Source organism: Canis aureus, chromosome 18 (genome assembly GCF_053574225.1).
Source record: "Canis aureus isolate CA01 chromosome 18, VMU_Caureus_v.1.0, whole genome shotgun sequence".
Lineage (NCBI taxonomy): Eukaryota > Metazoa > Chordata > Mammalia > Carnivora > Canidae > Canis > Canis aureus.
The window spans coordinates 16636036-16652672 of record NC_135628.1 but is presented as its reverse complement, the minus strand read 5'-3'; the positions used below and the strand labels follow the sequence as shown (position 1 = coordinate 16652672).

The 16637-nt window shown below is 36.7% G+C and overlaps 1 protein-coding gene and 1 long non-coding RNA gene across 7 annotated transcripts in view; one reads left to right on the top strand and one right to left on the bottom strand.

Moving 5' to 3' along the window:
* Positions 1–16637, bottom strand: part of PDE1C (phosphodiesterase 1C) — a 482957-nt gene that overhangs the window by 115722 nt on the left and 350598 nt on the right. The window lies entirely within an intron of this gene.
* Positions 2810–7597, top strand: LOC144288277 (uncharacterized). Its single transcript, XR_013356240.1, has 4 exons — positions 2810–3111; positions 3650–3915; positions 4874–5033; positions 7291–7597. It is a non-coding gene; the product is annotated as an uncharacterized LOC144288277 (long non-coding RNA).

Genomic DNA, 16637 nt, shown 5'->3' with positions numbered 1-16637 from the left:
TTCCTGCCAACCATAAATCATTCTGTAATGGCTTTGTGGGGGGGGGGGGGGGGGCAGGTAGGCATCTGGACCTGTAGTGCATTATCATTCATTGTCGGTCTGCTCTAGCACATTCTAATCCCTGAATGTGTCAAAAGCCACAAGTTTCTCATTCTTTTACTATATATTAATAGAAAAAAGAGTTGAGGAGACTTTTTACTCAGGTGTTATAATCTCCCTCACCAGCATTACCTCCCCGGCTTTGTACTCAAGGCCTGAGATTTGTTGTTATACTTTTTCTTCTATTAGAAGTGTGCCCCCACCTTCTCTGTGGTTAGAAACACAAGCTTGCTATAGGTCAGGTAGCTAAGCAAAGTAAATGCTAATACAGGACAAAACTCCCCAAATTATTTAGGAACACAGGTCATCTCCTGTTAGCTGTTTTCTGTAAGAATTTATAAGGAGAGTTGATTTACAAAGGAATTAGCAGTAATCATAGCAAGTAGTGATGGGTCAATATGGATAAAGCACTCTGCTTACTCCAGATAGAATATTCCTCAGCATTCATGATGGTAATTTTTACCGTTTAAAAATACTGTCCAGTGCTTTGGATTCCTCCCCTCATGAGCAGTGTGAGCCTCGATGGCACCAGGACTCTCTTGTTTCACATTTTGAAAACCTTCTAAAACTCTGTACATAGTAAGATTTTTTTTTAATGGCATTTGAAGTTCTGTGACATTGTTAGATGTTTTATTATTGAATGTGTAAAGAAGAACTTTCAAAAAAAAAAAAAAAGAAGAAGAACTTTCTTTGTTGAGCTTCAGACTAGGGCCTGAGACTAGAAAGAGGAGGAAAGAGTTCCGTTCAATGATTCTCTGTCAAAGGAAACAGAGACACAAGGGAATCACAAAATGTTCAACCCTCGATTCTGACTTTGGAAGAGTACGTGAGATCTGTCAAGTCTTGAGAAGCAGTGGTGCAGTCATAACTACACTATCGAGGGTTTCTGGAGAGGAGTTGTCCTTTCTCCCAACGGTCTGCAAACCTGCACAACTGGGGCTCATTAATCTCCCTGACATGGGTAGAGCAGCAGAGGGGACACCTGCTCTGTCCACAGGACGACAGGCCAGCCAGACCTGATTACAGGTCTCCCTGCAGAACCTGAGAAGTGGCTGAGCTTGGTACATCCAGTGCTACTGTGAACGACGAACAACAGGAGCATCTCTACTACAGTTGGGGACGGGCCTTCAAAATTGATAGTCACACATATGGTTCAGTGACCTGTCACTTCCATGTGTCCTTGGGCCCCGGGCTATCTACTCTCAATTGCTATGGACCTTCTGCCTTTTTTCTCCTTCTGCCTTTTTTCTCCAAGCCCATGCATTCTCGCATTTCCCTCCACAAAGATGCCATCAAATTGGAACTGAAAAGCTAAAACCTGTGGCCCAACTGACCTTCTGCTTTATACTTCCCTCACCTAAAACCCTAGTTCGCCCTCATGCAGGAAATTCTTCCACCCAAATTCATTGGTATATAACAAAAAAGACTATGTTGTGTTCATCTCCCCTCCCCACCCCCACCAACTGCTGCCAACAGCCATTCCCACCACAAGTCCCCAGGAGGTGGTGGAAAGAAGAGTCTAGGACATGGGTAGTGTGCTAGTCCAAAATCTTGCAGCGGGAGGTTGTTGGTGTTGGAACACCGAGAGCTGAGTACTTTAGACTTTGGTGGGCTCAGCAAGGCATTACTCCTGAAGTGACTCCCAGGCCATTCTCACACCAACCCAGCACAGTGACATCACAATACAAGCAGCTACTGTATGATAGTTAGACAGAGGGAGCCCACAGTTCAGATCACTCAAGTCTCCCCTGGCTCTTGGGTGGGAAGGAGGAAGGTGTGAGAGATCCCCAGTGCCCTGCATAAGGCCATGGGACAGCTGATAGAGCTGGCTGGTGGGAGTACCAAGAGTGCTATCATGGTTGAGGGCCACAGGAACCAAGTGGGCGTTACAGCCAGACCTCAACAGGACAACAGTGCCACAGGAGTGGAGTAGGGCTAAAATGGTGGGGAGAAATACAGATGTTAGCTAAAGATGTCACTAAGACTTGCAGTGACCAAGTGGACAAGAGAAATGAGAGGTGCCAGAGAACAATGCAACAACATAAGGCCCCATGCTGTCTTGGGAGAGCAATAGGGAGAGAAATACAGGTATCTGATTAAAATATTTTTAAACATGAGTTACCTAAAAGGACCATTTAAATTATTAGATTGGGTGGAGTTTCATAACTTATATTATAGTTCCTCTCTTTCCACCTTCACCAAATTCTCTCACACACACACACACACACACACACACACACAGGCATACACACACACCCATTACAGACCCAGACCCAGTAGAATAGAGAGCTTATGAAGAAGATCAGATCATACATAGGAAGCAAAGAAGCCACAGGTTCCCTGCACATCTTGAGTATGCTGGGAATAAATGATTGCCCTTCCACACTCACAGCGCTGAGCAGCTCCTCAGAGGCAGGCAGGGCACATGAGAAACAGACAGAAAAGAAAAGAAAAGAAAAGAAAAGAAAAGAAGAGAAGAGGAGAGGAGAGGAGAGGAGAGGAGAGGAGAGGAGAGGAGAGGAGAGGAGAGGAGAGGAGAGGAAGAAAGAAAAAAGAAGAAAAGAAAAGAAAAGAAAAGAAAAGAAAAGAAAAGAAAAAAAGAAAAGAAAAGAAAAAAAAGAAAAGAAAAGAAAAAGAAAAAGAAAGAAAACAAAGAAAAGAAAAGAAAAGAAAAGAAAAGAAAAGAAAAGAAAAGAAAAAAAAGAAAAGAAAAGAAAAGAAAAAACAGATTGATGCGGTATCCCTGGGTGGCTCAGAGTGGTTTAGCGCCACCTTCAGCCCAGGGTGTGATCCTGGAGTCCTGGGATCAAGTACCGCATCAGGCTCCCTGCATGGAGCCTGCTCCTCCCTCTGTCTTTGTCTCTGCCTCTCTCTCTTTCTCTCTCTCTCTCCCTCTCTCTCTTTTTTCTCTCTCTCTCATGAATGGATAAATAAAATATTTAAAAGAGAAAGAAAGAAACAGACAGATGCAGTGCATGCCAGGTCCCAAGGCTCTCACACCTGGCATGGGAGGTAAATGCAAAACCACCATAATCTTCTTTGGCAAATCCCGTGACAGAGCTATAACCAAATATTCTTGGGGCACATGGAAGAGGGAAATTACTCCTGGTAGAGGTAGGACAAGGTTCCACAGGTGTAGACATGCAAGCGAGATTCAACAGCTCAATTTAACAAGTATTTCACGTGTCCTTATATATACCTGCAACTGTGCTGGGCCCATGCATCTTGAGGGTACAGTCTGGTAGGGACAGCAGGCATGAAGAGATAAATTCTATAAAACACATTAAGTCCTAAAATGGAGTGTTTTAGGCATTATGGGAAAATCACAAAGTTCACTGGACCCTCTATCTCCTGCTTAGGCGAAAAGAGCACGTTAAAATAGATATTACAAGAAGAGGTCAGGGGAAGAGAAGGAGGAAGGGGAGGAATGTGAGATAATTTCCAAGTGACTTCCTGAATTTCTTCCCCTCAGATTTGGGAATACAATACCTTTGGTCCCACTTGGAAAGACAGTAACTCTGAGTCCAGTATACTGTTTATGTCTCCCTAGGGCATAAACAGCACATCTGCCAACCAGTAGCCCTGCTACCCTTCCAGAGAAGGCAGAAGAATAATAAACATAAACTGAGAGGAAGGGGGAGGCCAGCAAGGACAGTACTGCCCACTTAAGATGACGTCCTATGGGTGGCCGTGGACACGGTCTCAAAGAGATAAAGAAATGGGAAAGAAAAAGTTAGGAAATTTTTTTTGAAAATTTCTTCTACTCCAAAATGTCATCTGTAAGAGGAGAAGGGACTTCAAAATGACAGGGCATGAGTAAGTATGGCAGTTCTTGTTATTTTCATTTTTCTGTCCTGAGTCTCAGGAGTAAAGGGCAGATGTGGGACAGGACCATCCCTACTTTGGAAAGTGACTCTCTGTTGGTAATTTCAAACAGGTTACAAATCTATCTATCCCTGGGGCAAAGCTATGGGGCCATTTCACAGAGATGAATGCAAAGGCAGAAAGATGTTAAATATCTATTAGGGATTCCCTCCAAAAGGCTGTTTGGGTGCCAAGATGAGCTGAGATGTCCAGATGCCAGGTGAGCGGGTATCTGGGCACCACTGCTGTACTGAGGCTTCTGCAGGGAGGTGGGAGATGTCTGCTCCTAGACCCCAGGGAGGGTTGGGGGAAGCTGGACCTGCACACAGAATGGACAAAAGTGGGGAAGGCTGGAGAAGATGGATCACCCAACTACCAGAAAGTCTTCTTTTTCTTAGAGACAACTTACCAGCTCTTGTGATCCACTTGGTAAGGATTTTTTCCTATCACTGTAGTCTAAGAATGAGAGCAGCTAACTGGACCTTACTAAACATGTTGTCCAGAGTGCTTGCCTTCACATTTTTGTGGGTTTTTGCCTTCATGACAGTTAGTCAACAGGCAGTGATAATGAGATATGCAGGGACAAAAGAGTTTTGAAGAAATGATAGCAATAGTACTATTATAGGAAGAGTAAGATTGATCATCGTATTGAGATTATCCTAAATTGATTCTAGTGCAATGATCCCCAAAGCCTACCCTGAATTCTAATTTCCTGGGAGCTTTTAAAAATACAGAAACCCAGGCCAGATTTTAGACCGAAGTATGAAATGACAAAATCATGCTGATAATTCTGACCTTGCAGGGTGGTAGTAACACTTTCAGACAAACAATGTGAATAATTAAACAGCCTTGTGAAAGGCTGTGAGGTCTGAATCATCTTGACCAGTGCTTTCTAAACTGCATTCCATAGAACACTTGGCCCACAGGATGTTAACAGGCATTGCTCACAAGAAGCCTTCAGGATGGAAATGTTGTGAAAATCCTGCTTAAAAAATGTTAGGAAGACTTTGTTTCATCTCTATCTTCTCAAATCTTTTTCCCTGGATGCAACACCCATGTGACTCTCTGAGGTAAGGCTATTGTGTAAAGTATGTTCCCACTAAATTTGACAAAGGTTTGTGCTTTTCTTTTAAATCCCTCAGAGCAGGAAGGTTCTATTGTATGGGATTTGGGGATCACTACTCTGCAGTCACCCTGCTCTGCCTCGTTAGATGAGCCGGTTACATTTTTTGCAGACAAGGGATCCAGCAAACTGGGGATGAAATAACAATTATAAGACAAGACAGTTTCCCTCCTTTTTATGCACTTAAATTTTCTATTATATATCGAGAGAAAAAAAAGATAAAGATGCAAAAATCATGCAAGATTATGCATTCGTGGAAACATGAACCACAACATGTGACTGTCCCTGAAACCAGTTTCTATTTTAAGAACATGTCATCTACTCTTTTCTAGTTTATATTATCGCATGATTTTTTTTAAGATTATTTATTTATTTATTCATGAGATACACAAAGAGAGAGGCAGAGATGTAGGCAGAAACATAGGCAGAGGGAGACATAGGCTCCCCATGGGGAGCCCGAAGTGGGGCTCAATCCAAGAACCCTGGGATCACGACCTGAGCCAAAGGCAGAGGCTGAACCTCTGAGCCATCCAGGTGCCCCAATATTATCACATGATTAACCAAAGTTTTCATAAGTTACTCAGATATTTTTTTTAATTTTTATTTATTTATGATAGTCACACAGAGAGAGAGAGAGAGAGAGAGAGAGAGAGAGAGAGAGGCAGAGACACAGGCAGAGGGAGAAGCAGGCTCCATGCACCGGGAGCCCGACGTGGGATTCGATCCCGGGTCTCCAGGATCGCGCCCTGGGCCAAAGGCAGGCGCTAAACTGCTGCGCCACCCAGGGATCCCAGTTACTCAGATATTTTGATGTAGTTTGATGACCTCAGCAATGATAGAAGAATAATTGAAAAAATTATTTCCCTTTGTCCCTTCTGACTTTTCTCTAGTATTTTTTCTTTTTCTCCCTGGCCACTCCCTGATGACCAGCTACCATAATTTATAAGGACAAAGGGGCGTATCGTTATGACTGCCAATTCTCAAGTGGACTATACTATTCCACATTTAGAAAATTGTCCCTGAATTAAACACAGAATCACCACAACCTGTCTATTCTCCCTCATTCACATGCTTTGTGTTAGAAGAATTTCTTCAAAACCTCGAATAACCTGACCTGCATTAATATTTTTACTTCTTTCTTTTCCAGTAGTCAGAAAACCAATGATAAGTTGTTTACCCACCAGAGAACATTTTCAACACAAACTAGTAATTTTCCTTGGGTTTTATTTAAATTTTTCCTAACATTCTTCCAAATAACTCACGGTTTGTTTTGTTTTACTATGTGTTTGCGATAACACGTGTACAAATGTGAGATAAAAACAAAGTTTTCCTTAGTTTATGTTCTTTAAAAAAATAACAGAGAAGACTCCAAATGAAATAAGTATTTCAAAGATGATAAACACGCTTGTCATTGGCATTCCCTATATAGTACCCCACTAGACTTCCTTATATTTCACACAAACCTTTGCTTTATTTGCATTTCAAAAAGAGTAAAACTGGTCGTTGCAAAAAACTTATAAAATACCCATTAGAAATGAAGAGAAAATAAAAGTCACATCAAATTGTTCTACCTAGGGCAGCCCGAGTGGCTCAGTGGTTTAGTGCCGCCTTCAACCCAGGGTGTGACAGGACTCCAGTGAGTCCCGGGATCGAGTCCCACGTTGGGCTCCCTGCATGGAGCCTGCTTCTCCCTCTGCCTGTGTCTCTGCCTCTCTCTCTCTCAATCTGTGTCTCTCATGAATAAATAAATAAAAATCTTTAAAAAATTGTTCTATCTTAGAGATAATAATTAATATTTTATCATATATCCATAGATTTTTTAAGTGATGATTTTTTTTATCTTCTCTACACAAATTATTTGATAGAATGCTTTTATACGTAATATGATATAAATCTCTTCCCACATTACAAATGTTTTTCTTCAACATAATTTTAACAATAACACAGTTTGTCACTAAATATATACCTTAATTTGTACAACCACTCTATTAATGAAGGACATTCAGGTTGTTTTTAATTTTTGCTAATATGAAATATATTTAAATGAAATTATTATGGCTGTATTTTTATGCACTTCTTTTTATTAGGATAAAATGTAAAAGTCCAATATCAGTATTAAAGGAAAAGAATATTTCAAAACTTTTTTACGCTTATCACTAAACTCTCCATAAAAAATGTATAACAATCTTCTTATTCACCAGCAGAACACGAGATTGCCTACTTCTCCAGATTTTCACAAATACCTGGTAAGACTGTTTGAAAGGCAATAGAAGTACATTTGCATAGATATATGTTTTATCTCATTTTTTTATTCCTTGGATTTTCAATGGAAATTTTAGAAAGGGAGAAAATAAAGAACTTGATATAAGATTATCATCTTTGACTGGAATGGCTCCCCTTCAGCCCAATTAGATTTTAACTGAAGGAAGTTATTTATGTTTCTAATATAAAACAGTAAAGAAGTCATGTTCGATCCTCCGGGCTTCTCTGCCTAGCAACTCAAAAGCTTTCCATCATTTATGCAGTCTAGCCTCTTGCCAGAGTGCCCTTAGCATAGCACTGCTCGTGGTTCCAGTCTTTACCAAGAGCATGGATGTCCCATTTATACCAATCAGTCCTGACTGTAGATAAAAAGCATCAAAAAGTGGCAACCAATATTGCAAGTCTCAGAAGATCCCTAAATGCCCAGTTATTAACAGAAGTATTTTTAAAAATTACAGATTTTATGTATTATGTGAGAAAGGTATTGGGACCAAGAGACGAAAAAGAGGTTGAAAGAATAAAGTCAAGAAAGAAAGGGGGGCAGGCAAAGAAAGATGGATTCAGGGGAGGAAGGAGTGATGAAAAAAATGTATAAACCTGTAGAAATGAGCATTCCTGTATTTCGCTCCACAAGTGACAGGAAGCAGATTAATCTGTTACCTATTTCATTTTGCCCAAAGGTTTCCATTAGACTAAACTTGATTCTTGAATGTGTACAACATTACTATCTCATCCTCAGGCAGTGATTCTCAAGCAGGGGCAATTTTGTTGACCACAGGAAATTTAGTAATGTCTGGAAACATTCTTATAGCAAGAGAGTGTTACTAGCATCTAGTGTATTAGTGGCCAAGAATGCTGCTAATCAATGTACAGGACAGCCTGCCACAACAAAGGGTTATTTGACTTGATATGTGAGTAACACCAAGAAGCCTTGCTCCAAAGAAAACTAAAGTTTTGTTATCTGTTCTTATTGGAGAAATGCCATTGGCTTTCTGTCTCTTCAACTAAAAAAAAAAAAAAAAAAAAAAAAGGCAATAAAAAATAAGCACAACAAAAAATCTCTAACAGACCCTAGATACTCTCTATTTAATTGATTTTCTTGTTTATTCTATTTTTAACAGCTTTATTGGTGTATAACTAATCTACAAAAACCTATACATATTTAATGTGAATAATTTGATGAGTTTGGACAGATAACACTTATGATACTATCACCACATCAAGGTAACAGATCCAACACCTCGCAGAGTTTTCTTTGCTTTGTTTCTTTTTTATGTGTTAAGTGGTAAGAGCATGTAACATGAGATCTACCCTCCTAACAGATTTTGAAGTGTACATTACCAAATTAGCTATAGGTACTATATTATATAGCAGATCTCTAGAATTTATTCACTTAGCATAGCTGAAACTTTCTACTCATTGAATAATTGTTTTAGGTATGAGGTAATATCCATTAGTTTTCTCTTCCTGTTTTCTTTTTTACTGTAATATACAATATTTTACTGGAAGTTGTGAAAGTACCACCAAAAGTTTAAGTTATAGATAGTTCATCTTTTTATTCATGCTTGGCTAAAATTCACTTTATATAGTCATGACAAATATAATAAGTATGTAAATAAAACATGTCAGGAATATACTATGTATCTGCCCAACATTCTATGTAATATCTATGTGAAAGACACAAAAGCACAGTAACATCACATATACATAAATATATATCTCTATATATCATATATATATCATATATGCATTCATATATTGCAGATACATCACAACAAAATAAGAGTGTTCTCTATAGCACTCTATTGACATCCTGAATGTTTTAAAACTTCCTATTTCAGAATCTGATTTATAGTTTTAAAAATGAAAATCTAAAAATGAAACTTTTTCAATGATTCCATTGTTTAATAAGTTCTTTTTTTTTTTTTTAAGATTTAATTTATTGGGATCCCTGGGTGGAGCAGCGGTTTGGTGCCTGCCTTTGGCCCAGGGTGCAATCCTGGAGATCCGGGATCGAATCCCACGTCAGGCTCCCGGTGCATGGAGCCTGCTTCTCCCTCTGCCTATGTCTCTGCCTCTCTCTCTCTCTGTGTGTGTGACTATCATAAAGAAATAAATAAAAAATTTAAAAAAAAAGATTTAATTTATTTAGAGAGAGTACACACATGCGAGCGAGGGGAGGGGCAGGAAGGGAAAGAGAGCATCTCAATCCAGCTCTGCACTGAGCAACAAGCCGGAGTGGGGCTCCATCTCAGGACCCTGAGATCACCACCTAAGCCGAAATTAAGAGTCAGATGCTTAACTGATTGAGCCATCCAGGTGCCCCTCCACTGTTTTAAAAATTCTTAAAATTTGTGTTACCAAAGATGGCCCAATATTTTAAAACCCATTAATACAATGTACCAAATTAATGTCAGAAAGAAAAATCTATATGATCTTTTTGATAAATGCTAAAAAGAAATTCAATACAGCAACTAAAACTATGTCATATCTAGAAATAAATACAAAAAGAAATATCCTTTTTCCATGAGAAGAAAATTCTAGTGAGAAATATCAAATGAATATTAATAAATGGAAACCTATATCATGTTTCTGGATGGGAAAGCTTACTGTTTTAAAGACACAAACTTCTTCTCAAATTATATTGTAAACTATTAATTTGCTGTAATTTAGGTGCTTATTCTACGATAATCTAGAGGGTTAAACTTTTTTAAGCAGCCAGAAATCTTCAAACAAAAAGGAATTCAAAAGAAAAGCAATTTTACAATTTCCTACTAGATATCAAAAATAGAAAGTTTGAAAATAAAAACACTATGGCTTGTCAATGCAGAAAAACATTTAGGTTTTAGCTTAATTTAGAAAAGAATTTCCAGGGAAAAAAATTATTATAAATCCTATAATGACAATATATGATAAATTTATTTTAACAGTATAAGTTGGAATTATTGATTAAACAAATAAAATAGTATGTAACAAATTTCTTAAGCAACTGTAAAAAATAAGATAGATGCATATCTTGCACCTTATACCAAAATGTTTTCTAAATGGACTGAAGCTTTATTTTTTTTTTAATTTTTTATTTATTTATGATAGTCACACACACAGAGAGAGAGAGAGGCAGAGACATAGGCAGAGGGAGAAGCAGGCTCCAGGCACCGGGAGCCCGATGTGGGATTTGATCCCGGGTCTCCAGAATCGCGCCCTGGGCCAAAGGCAGGTGCCAAACCGCTGCACCACCCAGGGATCCCAATGGACTGAAGCTTTAAATGCAGGAAATGAACCCATGCAAATACTCAAAATAAGTATAAGATACATATTAGTATAATATGGGAGTGAAACTAGGCTTTTCTAAGCATGACATTAAAGCTTGCAAGCATAAAAGTAACAGACCAACAAACCAAACAACTACAAAAAATTTACAGTTATATTATGAAATGAGAAAAATTTATTTACAGCATATCACAAAGAACTGTTCCTAAAAGATTTTTTGAAATCAATAAAAAATACAAACATGCTTTTTAGGGAGAATATGCAAAGGAAATGAGCAAAAATAATTTATAAAAGATGAAATATAAATGTACAGTAAGCTTAGAAAAATTGATGAGCCTCACAAATGCAATTAAAATTTCACTGAGATCCCATTTATTTATTAAATTGGCCAGAATCATAAATCATAATAAAAGTGCAGAGAAGAATAGGGGAAAACAGTTGCTCTCATAAGTTACTGACAGGTCTATAAATTGTATGATCTTCTCATGGACAACTAGGCATTGTTTGTCAGAAATTCAAAAAATATGAGTATCCTTTCACTTAACAATTTCTCATCTATTTACTTATCCTAATAAAATAAATAAGGATCTTCTGAACTATTCATCTACAAGGATGTTCATCATGTGTTCCTTTATAACAGCAAAGAAGTAATAGTTATCACTAATAGGGGATTGATTATATTAATTGGGAAATCTTCAATTTTTATCATTATGTATTATAATTACAAAACAAAATTTTAAATTATACAGTACATAGTATAATAATTTATAATATTAATGCAGAAGGATGCTCACCACATATTAAATGAAATGGGTTAAGTATACATAGTTATCAGATACCTTATAGAATCCACATAATAAGAGATCTTTCTTAGCCTTCTCAAATGAAATGCTGAAAATACCAAACAAGTATGTCTCAATTCTAAAATCAAAGTGTTACATTGTGTTTTATGTTAGATCTTGGGATATTTCATTTTTCATTTGAACAAATAAACTTTATGGGCTAATGTGTAATAACACCAAAGCTATACCACTAACCTTAAGAAAATAACCATTAGCAAAGAATTAAAACACTAAAAAGGGCAGTACTTTTTGTGAAGTCATTCCTTATCTAATAAAAATATTGAAATTTTTTTCAAGAAAACAGGACTTTTTGATAGGGAAATAAAGCTTCTGAAAATATCGGCATTTGGGATTCTACAAAGAAACTTTTAAAATATTAAAATAAATCTTTCCATAGAGCACAGAAAATATCTAAAGATATATGTGATGACTAAAACTACTAATAAATTGTATTTTATTTTCTATAAGCACCAGAGACACCCTAATTTTACAAATATGCCATAAAATACAAGAAAAAAATTTTTAATCTTATGTACACCATTGATAAATTAATTCAATCAGTGAGGAATTTTAATGAGGGAACTTTTCGTACATCAGTACTTCAATGAATTGTAAATGGCGCTCAAATACCACAAGGTCAGATTCTTTTTTTCTTTTTTTTCACAAGGTCAGATTCTTAAATCAATTCATGCATTTATATTCATTGTAAAACCTGTCAGTCTTTGAGTCCTAGATACTCTAGCCGGTCTATATGTTATGTAATAATAGTAAGAATTTAAATATCATCATGGTCCATTCTCTTGCCAAAGCTTTCAAAATGAGAACACATAATGGGAAGACTATTCCCTTAGGGGAGATTTCTCCAAAAATAGCAGCCTGAGTCAAAAAGAAAACAATTGGTCAAACTCATTTATTATTACAATCTAATCACATTTTACAGCTGCCTATGGGACATCTAAATGTAAATTACATTTACAACTTTAATCAAAGGGCCAGCATTAATGCTTATGCAATAATCAGTTCTTCTTTGGTTATCTCTATAATTTAGAAAAATAAGATTAAGACAAGACAGTAAGTGGTCATTTCCCTCTTAAACTTATTCTGACCCTCAATCTTGGTTTCCCTATTTTTACTTAAACATGTAAGTAGAGCAATGAACTTATACTCAAAAGAAAATTTAGACAGTGAGAAGAATGTTCTGAATTTCATGGCAGCCTTCTCAAAGTGCACAGGAATATAGAAGGCTCTATGTGCAGTCTTTTGGGGAATGCCTCTCCTTCTAGCTTCCATCCCTGGATGGAAGCAGAATCCAGCCTCTAGTGATGCAGGACTAGGCAACAGTAAATAATCTATTTCATTTCTTGGTTTGATAAGCACCAAAGAGAAGCACAGAACAAAATGAAAAAGCAAAGGGAAACTAACTTTAAACTTTAATGAACTAGTAATTCTAAGGGAACCTTTAGCATTTCTCATTAGGGATAACAATGAATCTGGATTTGGAGACAATATGAAATTTGCAAGCAAAATCACTGAAAGTGAAAAAAAGTCTGTACAAAAAGAAATTTCTCTTAAAGGTAAAGCTTTTAAATTTAGGGTCCTATGACAATTGCTAAATGAAGGTACCGCATCTCCACTCACTTCTTAAAATTACCTAAATCCAGTGTGTCCAGACACATAAATATGAAGGAAGCAAGGTTTTATGTATACTTTTTCTTCTACTGATGACTGCTAAGTACTGCTTAGATTGCTATAGAAGCACTATAGTGCTTCTCACTATAGAAATGAGTAAGAATTTTTCCCAATATTCACTGAATTTCCACCATTCTTTTGAGAAAGGACCAACTAGATAAAGACCTGCCACTCAACTGAAGTGAGTAAAATTAATACTTTAACAGTAAAAAAAAAAATACTTTAACAGTAAATTATGCATCCCAACCACTATGGTTCATGACTATAATTAGTATACATTAAAAGACTTATGGCAATGGTTTGGAAGCTCTGTCAACTGACCATTATTTGTTGATGAGATGATTTTTATCATTATAAACTAGGAGCATTTTAATCAGCAGTCAAATGTGTTACCTTAATTGTTATTCAGTTGAAAAACTTGGTAAAATCTCTGCTAAGACTTCTTTTATTTGTTCTTTTGTATACAAGAGGAACATACTTACTCTAGGCTAGATACTCTGTTAGACACTGTAGAGAAAAACAGAGGAATCTATGACATGGACCTTGGTCCCATATCGTTCACAGCTTAACAGTGCAAGTTCACTACAAGATATCAAATGATTGCTTGCACTTAATTTAATAAACATCCAAAGACTGCCAATGTGTTATGCATTATGCTAGACCCAAGGAGACAAAAGCAAATAGGTCACAAATTGACAGTATTCTATTTGGTTTCAGACATACAAATAAGAATGAGCATCTCTATTCTCATAGATTAGCTAAGTGTTGTCTCTATATTATACAATCAAATATCAGTGAACCTGGACTTAGCTATCTTGACTTCCTGAAAAAAATATCAAATGAAGATAAAATGCTATGCCATCTATTTTTAGAAAATTTTTAGAGATGAAAATGTCTACTTGGAAAAAGTATGTCTTTTATTGAAAAATTATCTGTGAAATAGGTTTCTTCTGCATTTTTTTCATTTTTTGCTTTTTAAGCCCAATGAAGGGATTGAACTCACAACCCCAAGATCAAGACCTGAGTTCAAGAGTCAGATGCTTATCCCACTGAGCCACCCACGCATCCCAATTCCTTCTACATTTTAGAACCAGGAAATAATTTGTTACTTCAAATAGAGAGTGGGGACTATATAACTTAATGTGTGCAAATTTTTGTCTTCTTTTGAAGCCCTTATGGTTGAAATTTCCTTTGTAGTGCTAAGATCATAGTGGACATTAAGTAAATATGTTGGATAAATAATAAATGGCAAGCCAAGCATTTTACTTTAAGTACATTTTCTCTCATGTGTAAACTGATTGATCACCATTATGTTTCTCCCTAAATCCTCATATATTTGAAGTCATTATCTAACTATAACTTCTCCTCTTTATGTCAAGTATGTGCACGTCGTTTCCTCACAAACACCACATGTAACACCTTCAATCATCTCATTCTTACACAATTATTTCAGTCTTTTCAGGCTCTTTTAAAAGTGTTAGTCTCATGAGATTCTAATAAGTTATTATCTCCCAAATGTCAATTTCTCATAATTCCCAAGAGTATGCTAACTTTGTATATTACAGTATAAACTAATATAAGAATGAGGGGTCATTCTGTGAATCCATCTTAGCCTGTCGTTTCAATAAATTAGCTGTACAGTGAAATACATTTTCCTTGGTTTGAGCTTGATATCAGAAGAGTAGATACGAAATCCCCATGCCTGTGGCCAAGTGTACTGTTGGGGCAACAGCATTTGTTGTTGCCAAGTCCATGGCAGGTGCTATACAGGCTACTGAGAGAAAAGGCACAAGAAGCTTCCAGCTCAGTGAGGGGCACACGCATTTGTTCATGCAACAGTAAGTGAACAAGACAAGGGATCACCCAGCAGTCTAGCATGTGGCTGTTGGAATATAAAGCCTTCTGTTCCAAAGCCTAGCTTTTTCATTTACTCATTAAATGACTTTGTACAAGTTTTTCAAACTTCCAGTATTTCAATTTCTTTTTTGATAAGGTAGGGATGACAAGACTATTTACTTCACAGGTTTGGTGATAATTATATAAAATAATGCATGTGGAAAGATTAGCAGAGTGCTTTTAAATCCTTAGCGGCTGCTATGTGTATGCACACACATATGTGTGTACTTTGTGCCAGGTACTCTGCTAGGTATATAAATAACTATGATGCAAGGCAATATTTTAAAAAGAGGTAAAATGATGAGCAAGAATAGGTTTTGAGAAGAAGCCAACAACCTCCCAATATGTCATGAGAATGTGCATGCACATGTGTGTGCGTGTGAGTGTGTGTGTGTGTGTGTATGTGTGTGTGTAGCATCAGAACTAACCTCAGAGGGTGGGAAGTTCTGAGCCTACAGGTAGAAACAAGATAAATATCCTTGTCCAAGGAAGCAAAGAGCAAGAAAAATGGCCCAAGTCATATTATACGGCCATTCAGTCTCATCTGCATTGCTGGGCACCATTCCTTCCTTCCCCAAACATATAGGCCTCCATAGATAAGGTCAACTGTGAGTCATAACTCATTTTATACAGACTATCACCAAGAAAAATCAGCAAGCATAAAAGGTATTTAATAAATTAGAACCCGTAAAACTTTATGGGAAGCAGGTGTTTGAGTCCCATTTTATGGAACATGAGCCTAACAAAAGGATTATATGAAGTATTGTGAGGTGGTTCAGCCTGTGAACAATGATGGGAAATGTAATCACATGCCCCACAAACTAGACTATGATAAGTCTCCTGTTGTTAGAATAATGCCATTTATACACCTATTTATAATTTTATATTCCTCCCTTTCATTTCATTCTTCATTGAAAGTTAATGTATTGCAACTCATTGGCAGGCAATTTATTTTAGGGTGAAAAGTAATCTAATAAAAAACAATAAAATCTGTGAATATGAAAAAATATCCCAAAGATATAAGCAGATTTATTATACAAAGATGGAAAATATATCTCTTATATGAAGGCATTCATAAAGTGAGTTAAGTTCTCTGTGCAGAAGTTCTTTGGAAATATACTTGACAGAGTCATTTACCTTCAATGTCAGCAATCACCTGGGAACAAGTAAAAATCACTCCTACAAGTCAAGAAGTATTTATATGCAGCCAAATAACTAGAGCAAAATAAAATCTTATGGGAGAAATAGATGAGTGTACTGAAAAAAAGTGGAGGGTGGGTAAGAGGGGAAGATGTAAAATTTAATCTACATCTAATTTAAAGAAGTTAAAATGTTAAAAGTTAAAATGGGCCCACTAATCACACAATGATTTAATTATAGGATACCAATAATCTTGATTTCATTGACAGTTCTCAGTAGGTAAATCTCTAAGAAAGTGATATTCAGTCATTTAGTAATATTGCTCTATAATCTAGAAATTTCTTTAGGATCTTTAAATTTACTTCTTACTTTCCATGAAAAGTTTCAATATCATTTTCTTTCTTTAATTTTTGCTCCTTGATGGAACAGTTCCTCTTTTATCATGTCATTAA